At 41.8% G+C, this 12,414-nt stretch overlaps 1 protein-coding gene across 4 annotated transcripts in view; it reads right to left on the reverse strand.

The window, feature by feature from the left end:
- The window catches only part of NCALD (neurocalcin delta), a 339,563-nt gene that overhangs the window by 65,944 nt on the left and 261,205 nt on the right, over positions 1–12,414 (reverse strand). The window contains exon 1 of one of the 4 annotated variants that reach the window (XM_045861405.1): positions 9,405–9,572. The exons of the other annotated variants lie outside the window; for them this stretch is intronic. The gene's annotated coding sequence lies outside the window, so the exon portion shown is untranslated. Of the gene's footprint in view, positions 1–9,404; positions 9,573–12,414 lie in introns of those variants that run through there. 4 annotated transcript variants of the gene reach the window in all.

Consider the following 12,414-nt stretch of genomic DNA (forward strand, 5'->3'; position numbering starts at 1 on the left):
ATGCCCAGCAAAGGTGCTCCTCAACGCCAATTTCAGAAAGGGCAAACCCAACCTTTCCGCAGGTGTTTCATTCATTCTTTCACCCACTTGACAAATATTTATCGAGCACCTGCCACATGAGTGCTGGATAAATACACAGGTGTTGGAGCCCGGGGACGCAGTAATCTGTATGCTGCTGCTGTGTGAAGCTGTCATCGATATCAGCGTGTGAACTTGCACCTTCCCTAGAATGACTAACAAGTTCTGTTTTTGTTAGATACCCAGGCATATATTTTCTACTATTCTTTGTACTGTACACATGCATTATCATACTTGTTGCATGTACAATTTACAAATTTTTTCTTAAGAATGGAGTGGACTGATTAGAACATTCTGGTAAATTGTCAAACATATATATCGATGGCCAGTTTTCAAAGACTTCAGATAAATGAAATATACTTACAACTAAAACTTCACCAAACATAATTTAGTCTTTCACTGATGACTTAATCGGAAGGTTTGTCAGAATAATGGTGCAAATGTTCCGATGGTTTTATCATAAATATCAATTATAATTACATAATTATTATTATAGGGTAGTTTTATAGAGAATGTTATGAAGCCTTGATTTTTTTCAGTTAGTTTGAGTTTTATGTGAATGACTTTGCTAAATAACAAATTATATTTTATAAAATTATGAAATTAGCTCCCCCTACAGATATTACTCAGCTACAGTTTAAAGGGCCACTCGCATGGTACTGAGGGCAAAAGAGAATTCACATTTTAAAGTTCCCATCAGTAAATGAGTGGATCAAAAAACTGGTGTACAAGCCCTGGCTGGCGTAGCTCAGTGGATTGAGCATGGGCTGTGAACCAAAGTGTCGCAGGTTTGATTCCCAGTCAGGGTACATGCCTGGGTTGCAGGCCATGACCCCCAGCAACCTCACATTGATGTTTCTCTCTCTCTCTCTTTCTCCCTCCCTTCCCTCTCTAAAAATAAATAAAATAAAATCTTAAAAAAAACTGGTGTACATTTATACAATGGAATACTACATAGCAGAAAGAAAAAAGGAGCTCCTACCCTTCACAACAGCATGGATGGAACTGGAGAGTATTACGCTAAGTGAAATAAGCCAAGTGGTGAAAGTCAAGTACCATATGATTTCACCTACAAGTGGAACCTAATCAACAAAACAAACAAGCGAGCAAAATATAACCAGAGACATTGAAGTAAAGAACAAACTCACAGTAACCAGAGGGGAGCATAGAGGGGGTAACAGGGGAAAGAATGGAAGGGTCATCAAGGAATATGTATAAAGCACACATGGACAACACCAAAGGGGGCTGGTATTGAGGGTGCGAGGTGGGGGTAAGTGGGGCAGGAGAAAGTGGTGGAAGGCAAATGGAGACAACTGTGCTTGAACAACAATAAAAATACATAAATAAATAAAGTTATAACTTTTCTATGAGAAAAATGGAAGAAAACACTTAACAAATATTCGGGATTTTAAAAATAAATTGTCTAAGCCAAAAGAAAACAGTGTAATTGAGGTATAACACTGTTTGATACCTCAACTCATATACCACTCACTTGCTCCTAACCTTTTACTAGCTCCTACTGTCTATCAGGTCCAATCCAGCTTATCTTAAACTGATCAGTTCTAGCTCCTTCAGAGACCCACCTTATGGATTGTAAGTTTTTTTCTTTTTCCAACCAGTTTCTTGATCCCAGATAGGGTGTTTTATTTCTGTTGCCAGGAGGATATACTTAAGATGTTTCTTACTCATAGACAATCCTTTTACTTCTATAGTCACGCCAAATGTTCTTCATTGCTCACTTCTTCTCTTAAGTCATCTCAATGCCATGTATCCTTCTGTGGTTAATGTATTCACTGCTCACCTACTAGAGATTTAATCAGCGGTACCAAATGTCCAACACTATACTAGGCACTACAAGAAACTGCAACCCATAAAGGAGACATAGCTCTGGACCCCAGCTGCATATGCTGTCCAGCCTCCCCAGCTGGACTGTAACCTTTTCAAGGACTGGCTGGACCTATAAAACCCTTGTAGTACCTTACATAGCTGGCACATCTTGGAGGTCATGTGTGGGTCCTTAAAAGGTCTGGATGATGAGGCCACATCTGCCTGATGTCTACGATAAGCAAATAAGAGACACCTGGAGGAACCTTACCAGACCTTGGACACAAAAGAAATCTTTTTATGGGTGCTTAACTCCAGGGCTCATTAGATGGAGTTAATAAATATTGAACGAATATAGGAATGAGCAAACAAACCAATTAGTCTTCTAAAGGGAAGATGAGGAGACCGCCAGGAGGGGGTGACATATAAGTCTCTGCAGGAGACTTGGATTCTCCGCAGGAGAGGAGACAGAGATGCCCCCTGGAGTGAGGGCGCAAGGACAGCGTTTCTGAGTATTCCACGTGCCAGCTTTGACCAACATACGGAGCTGCAAGCCAGTTGGACAGCTGCCATTTTGGCAGCTTTGTCAAAAGAAAAAAGACTTTGCTGAATGAGCTGAATCTTACCTGACCACGAGGGATTCCCTAGCTCTACTATAAACTATTAGAGAGAGAAAAAAATGAGTTAGAAGCATTGGAAATGGGACAAAAGAGAGTGTCTGGGAGACCGAAGGGTCTAACAATAGAAAACTAGGCAGCAGATTACACAGAGTGGATGTGAGAGAGGGAGACAAAGGCGGGAAAGGAGGACCGGGCAGCGGCCAAGGGAGAACGGCCCAAGCACTGCCGTCCACCACGGCCTGTCCTGCAGAGAGGGCCCCAGCCGGCGGGAGGCAGCAAGGGAGGTTTTGCCAGGCCACACAGGCCAGTTTCAGGGTAGCCCGAATCTTCTCCCGGAACCAGCAACAGCACAGATGTGTACGACATCGTTCCCAGCTCACAGACACATGTGTCCCTGCAGCCTGTTTGCAATTTGATCGGTAGCTGAAATACATTTTCCTTCAGAAATGATTTTAATTGGGTTAGATATTTATACCAAATTGCAAAAACTTATTCGGTCTATACATACCTAAAGTTTAGTCCTCCATACAGGTATTTTAGTCATCTCTAATTAACCCCTTCTGGTCCAGTTACTCTAGTCATCTAAGAAATAACTCCAACACTTGACTTAAAAACAACAATAATTCTTGTTTTGTTCATGAGTCTGCAATTTCGGGCAGGGCTGGGCAGAGATGGTTCATCTCTGGTCTAGCTGGCACCAGGAGGAGTAAGGGGGATCTAACGGTTGGGCCTGGAGTCCCCTGAAGGATTGTCCGCTCATTCATCCAGCAGTGGGAGCTGGCTGTCACCTTTGACACCAACCCGTGGCCCCTCCTCACGGTCGGGCTTCCTCACAACATGGCGGCTGGTCTCCAAGAGCAAGAGTCATGTGTGGGAGAAACAAAAAATAGCTGAGGAAAAAAGAAATTATGTTCTTCCTATGTCCAGCCTTGGAAGTCACCTACATTGTTTCCACAGAGCTCTACCTGTTGGACCAATCACAGCTCCTGCGGGCAAAGGGGAGGGCGGTAGACTCGCCTCCTGATAGAGAGTACCAAGATTCTAGTAGAGCACGTGGAAGTGGGTATAATTGTGTGGCCATTTTTGTAGAGTACAACCTGCCACAGCATATGACACGACTTCCAGGAAAAACACAGCATACTCCAGCTTGGAAGGCAACACAACATAGTGGATGAAGAGCCAGGAGTCAAGAGCCAAACACCTAGAGCTCCAAAACATACCATGTGACACCGGACAATTTGCTTAAGCTTTCTGTGCCTCAGTTTCCTCCTGTATAAAATAGATATTGTGAAGAAAAGAAAACACTTTGAAAAGAGCTTTAAGACCATTTAAGTGCTAGATGTTCTCACAACACCAGGGACAGACTCCCTCCAGCGTGGACAGCAGCACTTCCCGGGCCCTGCAGGGATGGAGGCGGCGGCAGCCCTCTCAGAGGTAGAAAATGAATGATAACACTTCACATGACTGAGTACCTAACATCTGCCTGTCATTGTGCCAAGTGACTTAACTTAAAAATCCACCAGGCAGATACTAATAGTAGGCAGGTAAGAAAACTGTGACTTAGGGAACCTGCCCAAAGTAACACCTGTGGTGGTGACAAACAGGGTCGGCCCTCAGATCAGTTTAACTAGACAGAAGGAGCCTGCATCCCTGGATGACCGTGTGGAGCAGAATCCTTCTTCCAAATCTGATTTGTAGGTGAGCAAAAAATGAACTGTGCTGTATCACACCAGCATAAATGGTGCTTTTTATTCCAGCAGTGAGCCTATCTTGACTGGGTTAGTACCAGGAACATGCTATGGTTCTAATCAGGCCCCACTAATTTAAGAATTCCTTTCATAAAATGGAATGGCTGTCGTTATTTGCATAAGAATATTTGCATTAAAAATATCATTCTTTAGGTCAGTACCTACAAGTATCATTTCCTTTTGAACTGGAGGACAGACCGCCTTCGGCCCACTGGCAGGAGGGCAGGGCACACCGGTCTGGACCCTGGACAGTGATACGAACACATTACTTACAACTTAGGCTGGCTATTCACCAGCTGGAGAGTGTCTCTTCTAAGGTTTGATGCTGGTGTAAAATCAAATAGTTCCCAGGCTATTTGCTTTTCTTTTTTGTTTTGATGTCGGTTAGTTTGTTTTTTTCTTTTAGTGAGGATTCTCTTTTTGACTACACTGGCTAGCATGGCTATAAGGGAGAAATCTGAACAGGTTCTCTATATGGTTACCGTGAGTTCCGTGATGGTGGGAGACCACGCCTGCCTGTCCACCACAGCACGCCCAGTGTTTAGTGTGTGCTAAACCTCATCTAACGCATGTAAGATTTGAAGCTCAGGCAAACAAAAGTCAGAAGTCTACAGAGTAACTTGGGCTCTTTATGCCAGTGGCACAGATCACTCAAAGATCAGATGAGGGCAGAACCCAAAAATGCCAACTCTACTACTGTGGGTGCAACAGCCAGTTAATAAATGCTCACGGATTGAAGTGATGTTACCTCCCGCCGCACCTGATCCATGCTAAGACGTGGGGAGGCGTAGGTGGGATAACTGGTGGGATGCTGTTTTCATCTCCAAAGATGTTGTAAATATGTCCATCACAAAATTGGTCGTGGTTTTAGATGTATGAATCACATGAAAGTCTGTGGGAGTCAGCTGAGCAGAGAGCCAAATGTTGTAACACACTTCTTGACATTTACCTCTAATGGATGAGGTCTGAACTCATTTAAGTAAAGAAACTATGGAATCATTCTTTAAAAATTCATCTTGCATGAAGGCAATGTGCTGCCTTTGGTTTTCCTGCAGTCAGTGGGACAGAATTCAGAAACTATGGACAATCCTTCCATTAGGACAGGAGGCAGCTGGAGTATCTTTCAGACTAGAGATTTCTTTCCTGCAAATCAAATATAGAACTTTAACGTTAGCTGAGTATACTATGTTTCATGTTAGTATAAACAAAATTTTTAAAGAATGCAGTGTCTCTAATTAAAGGTATTTATAGAAAGATGTCCAAAAAACCAAGGCTCACTGCAGAGGGAAAAAGAACATACTGTCTTTAGTTTGGAGAACGTGGCTCCACTGAATTTAAATATTTACCATATAAACGTTGTACCAGAGTCTTAATGAGCATCACTTTTACGGCAACACTTCTGGAAACAATAGAAAAGTGCCATGTTTTGGAATGATAATTCTTGTTGGATTTCCATCATGGAGCACCATTTAAATAGCAGCTGATTTCATTAAAAAATGGTGCATTCCTTCCAGAACTTAAATGTCAAACACCTGCCATCAAAGAAGCACACACTACAGTGTGGAGCCAGAGATCTTAGACTTTTTCCAAGTTTCTTCATCGAGGCCCTAAAAGCAGGTGTCCTTTTCTCGTCCAAAGAATAAGACGTTTGAGAAAATCCCATTTCGTCATTTCCCAGAGAACACACAAAGAAAAATTGCTAAGCTTCCATTTCAAACCTTAGGGATTTGGATGGAGCTTAAACAACAGTTTGTGCAAATGTCATAGCTCCAATGCTGTCACGTTGAGAAAGGATGGCGCGGACCCCCAGACTCAGGCCAGACAGACGATGCTGCATGACGTCAGCCAACCGACTGCAAAGCCAGCCTGGTTGGTTGGAGAGGAAAACTAGGCATTATCTTCTGCAAATTCAACGTGACACAGAGAGTGAGACAACTACTTAGTCCCACTGAATAATATTCACACGTTCTATATCGTCCTTAAATATCCAATATGTCAAGTAAGATTCTGAATTCAGATTATTTGGGAAATGTCTCCATTTCCCACTTCATTTTGAATGTGTTTTGTCCTGGGGACCTTTGGCAGATAAACCTGCAGGCTCTATCCTGACTAACTGGAATTGAAATTGCAATTCAGTCAACTCACGCAGGTGCTTTACATTAAATGTTCTTTAATGCATGTTTCAAATGTTGTACACAAAGTACCTTCCAGAGTACTCCTCCAGCTGCGATCTCATATACCATTCCACATTCCTCATCTTAGTACTCCTGCTATTTTCTGAGTGGATAAAGGTCCCTTTGTAAATAGCTATAGTCTTACTTCTATGGTCCATGGTTTTAACTTGCATAACTTGCATTAACACAATGAGTTTTTCCTCTTAGCCCCCATCTAACCATGTAAGAGTTTCTCAGTCCAAATCGCGTAAGACTCCTTATGGATTTCAAGGAGGAAAAAGAGGAAGAAGTTACAGTTTGGTAGCTGTATGGATATATCATCCCTTTTACACAGAAATTAGAATATTCTGGGACATTCACACCTTCAGAGAGTAAAATCGGATATGGTGGAACTAAATGGGGACATGCTGATGGTGGATTTTGCTTAATGCTGTTATATGACCTTTCAGCATTACTAGCTCACAACCATTAAACTCAGGCATAGATAGAATTCAGGGGGATCCAGAAACTTGGATGGAAAAAAATACCACATCTTCAGTTCCACTAACCTCAAACTGAAATTTAGTATTTCTTTTCATTAAAATGGAGGCTGCAGACCACAGGACCTATGATTTTGTTGCCAAGAAAAATTGAAGGTGTCTCATATCACATTACAGTCATTATAGATATCTCAAAATATCTCTTACCCTCATTGCTACTTCAAATTATAGCAGTTATACCTGCTAGTGTGTATTGTTAAGTAAAGCACACATCATGATTTTTAAAACAACTGGTTAATGTATTTCGGTAAAAGCGGTGTCTTTTGTAACCTTGCAAACCCTGTCCCTGAGTTATGCATTTAAAAACAGCATTCTGGGGAGAGTCTACAGGCTTCACCAGACCACTGAAGAGGTCCATGGCACAGAAAGGTTGAAAATCCCTGAAACTACACCCAACACATTGAATAATGCAACAGCTGGGTTTCTGGAGTGAATCATTCCTTGCTGGTATCTTCTGAAGCTGAAACAAACTTGACCTTGAAATCAACACAGTTTCCTTGTTGTAAATAAGGATTCTGTTGACAGTCATTCCCCCCACCCCCTCCCTTGTTTTGCCACAAGAGAAGACCTGTAGATTCTAAGAACATCTCTGCTATCATAGCATAGGTTGTTTTCATCTAGTTATAACATTTATCATGAACATTTTGCCATCAACACTGAGTTAATCGTTCTCATACCTAAGAGTGCTGAAATCCAGCCTATTTTATAAGGGCACTAAATACAATCATTTTATAACCTTCATGTGAAATATAGAAAAAGCATCAAGAAAACTACTTGGACAAGTATCATGGTAATTCCTTATTTTGAGTAAAAAAGAGTAAACATCAAAAGTACTCTAGCAACAACAGTGCTTTTAAATAACATTGCTGCTGGTCCCATCCATGCTCATGACCGAGTTATGATTATGAGCTCAATGAAGTGACGTGCCCAGAGATGTGCCCTGGGCACAAGCACATCAGCCTTTCGGAAATTCCCCCATGGAGACTCTGACCAAAATAGACATCTCTAAAGTCGGCAAGTTAAATGAATATTCACTCACTGAAAGCTATTGGGAAATTACTGATGCACCCACAAATATTCACTCGTCACTGAAGCTAAGTATTTTGCAAAATGCTTATCTCCAGAGTAAAATAAATGCAATCAGAATTCAGGAACTAATAAAGAACACAAAAATAAGAATAATATATTCTTGCATTAAATTGAGATGTAATTCACATACAATGAAATACATATTTTTCATATGCATAGTTATACCATTATTTTCTAGTCATCAAAATAGTAGGTATATTGCATGTGCTGCTTTTAAATTTGCCCTTTTTCCCCCTTGTCAAATTTGTCAGATGTAGAAACCAGTTATACATCTAGGCTTTGATTAACTTCAATACCACAGGTTTTCTTTGAATTCCAAGCCACAGAATAATCCAACTCATGCACAGTGATGGAAAAAAGGAAATGAGCTACATTAAGGCAAATAAGCCAATCTGCACTATATAATGTTATAGGAATTAAGAAATAAAAGGCATTACAAATCAGTTTTCCAGTCATTCATGATCTAGAGCAAATTTTTAGTGACTATATATCTGTGTGTGAATTAAAGTAGATCCACCAATAATAATTTAGTTTTGGGGCTCTTGTTTTCTTCCAAAGAAATTATTTCAATTTCTAAATATACCAATAGCTTATATGACTCCTTAGTGGAGACCATCCACTGTGATTCTCTACACAGCTGAATTTTCAGAGGAAGATATTGAAAACCTGCCCTTTGCTTTAAAAACCAAAAAGCAACTGCATGCCCACATGCAAGAGTTTCCACCCCAACTTCCTTGGCATAGTCCAGATTATGTTTTTCTAAATGGGAAGCTGTTGACAGTTTTCCCTGGTATTTTCAGAATACCCTATTTGCAAGAAAAACCCCAACTTTTGTTTCATAGTATAATGTTCTTTCCTGCTGTGCCTGTTGTTGCTAATTATGAATGCTACAAACAAGATACAAACCAAATTCCAAACTATTCTGGGATGATTCCGAATAGGGTCGCAATTGTAAAAAGCAAAGTTAGCAATGTATTGCAAGGCAGGGCAGGAGTCCATAAACCCAAAGCTATGCTGAAGGGAGGATTCCTGGAATTCGATGAGGAATATTTGGCTCAAGATGCAAAATCCATGTCTTTAAATAATGTCCTGTTAGCAAGTGCTGAGCAAGAACGGCGATTATATTTTCACCTACTTCATAGAACATTAATCCCAGTTTAAGCAAATTCCAGAGACTCCATGCAAAATTAGCAACTAGAAGCCACTTCACATTCTTCCCCTGGTACAACGATAATTGCTCACCGAGAGAAACTTGTGGTAGGTAAGAGAGAGGGCAAAACCACAGGGATCTATGAAACATCTGACTGTCTGTGCAGAAAGGGAACTCATTACCTCACACGTAAGAAGTGCAGGATCTAACAGTCCATGCTCCGCAGCCCCAGGGAAGCAGCAGCGGGAGCGGTGGCAGCGTCAGCGGGAGCAGCGGGAGCAGCGGCGGCAGCGGCAGGAGCGGCAGCAGCCAGCATCCACCAGATTCTCACAGGCCTTTGACTCTGCGGACTCAGCCACAGACTCTGCCTCCAGCTGACGTCAAAGTCCCTGTCACATGGCCAGATGAAAGCCAAGAGAGCATTGGTTGTCATAGCAACCACAGAACAGCTCTGAAATTATTTCAATAGGTCATCTGTCACTGTGGGTGTGTGTGTGTGTGCATACATCACACACACACTCTCTCACACACACACCCCCCACAACCATCACGGACAGCTCCCTCAACCCTCAGAAGCGGTGACTCAAGAGTGCCTGCAACTTTCCTCTTTAAGACTTCTGTGCCTGCTCTTTACTGGTACTTGCAGGAAAGTGCACGCCACTCTGAAGTTCCTGTCGGCCTCACTTTCACCAGCATGAAGCATGTTTCTCTGCAGAACAAAAGGAAAGAAACTCAAAAATCCTGGGGGTAGTTTTCTGAACTAATGAAATCTATTTGTGAGTAAATGGATAAAAACAGAAGCTCAAGAGAAGTTGGAAGAAAGGACATTTTAAAACTATATAAGAATCCAACCTATGCACTGAGCCATGCTAGTGATGGAGAGAAAAACAAGAAACAGGGGGTGGCTGCCCAGAGTAGAATGAGAAATCCTAATGATCCTGACACCATCTAGGACGGGGAGGTGCAGGGAGACGAGCTCAGAATTCCCGCCCCGTAAAACGTGCATGCGAGGATAAAGGCCACTCATCAAACCAGTGCTGCTTTAAAACAACCTTGAGAGTACGTGTATAACTTTTTTGGACCTTCGCATTGGCGTCTGGCACAGGTGCAAAATCCTCTCCTCCTAAATGCTCTCTCAACCACACCCCTCTGAGGCTCAGCATGGAGTAAACAGGTAAGGGTTCTGTCAATGCAAAGTTCAGTGCAGCCTAGAGCAGAGGAATAAAAAATACAGTCCTGTACAATTTCTAACGTCAGCTTCATTTCCTTTAGGACTAGCCTAGCTTACTTCTAACATCACACGTGTGCTTATTTCCTACTTCACTCTCCCCCTATATGACAGAAAGCCAGTTAAACACAGTGCAATATAATTCACAGGAAGGCACTCTGAAAGATACATTCAGAAAGCATATACTCCTTCAAAGGGCAAAGGGGAGAAAAGCAGGGGAGAAGAGATTGCTCTTAAAACCCTAGGGACCTTTCCACGCCAGCATTATCAGGATGTCTATTCTGGCTTCTTTAAAAAAAAAAAAGAGTAGCTCTGGAGTGTTGCAAAATATAAATGGAAATGAAGCCAGCTGGGCAGATTACATTTTTGTCACTCCAAAAGAATACAATTTCTTCAGAATCACAGAAATTGCTTCTTGAATGATAAGATTAATGTCCAAACTGTTTGGCCATGCAATCTTCCCCTTCCATCATCCACTTGCTTTACTTCTGTCCCAGCTCCGGTAGGAAGAAAAGATATCTTTTTATTTCAAAAGTTATTTTTATGATGTTATTAGCTATAGCACGGCTAAAGTAAAACCAAACTGTAACGCTTCCCCTTTAATTTCAAATTAATGACAGCAGAGAATTTACCTGTTTGCACAGGGACAATTGGCTCATTGAATCCAGCATCTGTCTAAATGGGTCAGGATGTCTCACTGGGGGGCAGATTGCAGGAACAGTCACAATACACAAATTTGCAGTTTGTTTAGTCAGAGACTGGTTTTCTGTTCTGCAGTGCACATCCTGGTATTGAAGGGAATGGGAAGAGAGAAGAGAAAGAATATTCTTCTAAACTTTCAGGACCCCACGTCTCTGAGCTGCCTGCTTTAATCAGCTCTCTGACCCCAAATCCGAGGCTGCCTGAAGGCTTCTCTTCACCCAGATCCAGCATCTAAGGGAGTAAAATTGCAGTACCACGATCTGCCAATAGGTGGCGTCCTCTGAAACCAGAAGCTCTCAGTTCTAAAAATTCCTGAAATTCATGGTGTCAATTAGTTTGAGAGTTAACAAAAACTAACACTTTAATTTTTTTCTATTATTTTTAAGGCTAAGTATATTTTACCATATACTGACTTGAGCTTAAACTCATTATAAGTTAAAATAAGCTGTGGACAGACCTTCAATATGTAAAGTGAGCGCGTGTGATCCTTTTTTCTGTGGTGTGCTTCCTACCTGCCATTGCTTACTCTCCTTTGCAAACTACCTAGGACTAGAGATCCCTCTTACAGCTAAAAACGCCACCAATCTCCTGCAGGGTTGAAATCGTGATGATGGTCTCTTTGGAGCTCAGATTTCCATCGATTTGGCTCATTAATTCAAATGCAGTTTGAAAAGATCAGAGGAAATACACAAGGACCTTTTCACAACTTTGAGACCACAGCACTGAAGGAACACATGTTGTTTTATTTTTTAAGTGACAACTCACTTTTTTAGGTGAAAATGGTTCACTGAATTTAAAAATACCCGTTCAAAGATGCTTCTGCACTATGGTTTTGACTTGCCGTGTAAATATCAAAGCTGCAGGTTGTTTGTCTGACCACTTTGCAGGAAATAACTGGCAAACGCCACTAAATCAGTTTGAGCTGGGTTCACACACCTCAATTAACAGGTTGCTGGGTCATGAGCAGATGACTGTAATTGGCCTTTTGTTTGCCGTTTCTGTCTCACCGCCCTAATGCTGGTGGGAAGGCCGTGGACGTGGTTTTGGGGGGCACTGGGTTCAATTCTCACCTGGGCAAGTTACTTGAATACAATGGGCTTCAGAACCTACATGCTGGGGTTGCTGTGAGGGTTGTGAGGTTAATGTATTAGAAAAGTCTGACACCCTGTGTCAGGACTGAGTGTGTAGGTTCTTACTTATTTGTTTGACTCAGGTAAGTCTTAAAAGTCCTTCAGGGAAAGGATGGAATCTTACTCGTCTTA

This window comes from Phyllostomus hastatus, unplaced genomic scaffold, assembly GCF_019186645.2.
Source record: "Phyllostomus hastatus isolate PE091 unplaced genomic scaffold, TTU_PhHast_1.1 phas_scaffold_21, whole genome shotgun sequence".
NCBI classification, from domain to species: domain Eukaryota; kingdom Metazoa; phylum Chordata; class Mammalia; order Chiroptera; family Phyllostomidae; genus Phyllostomus; species Phyllostomus hastatus.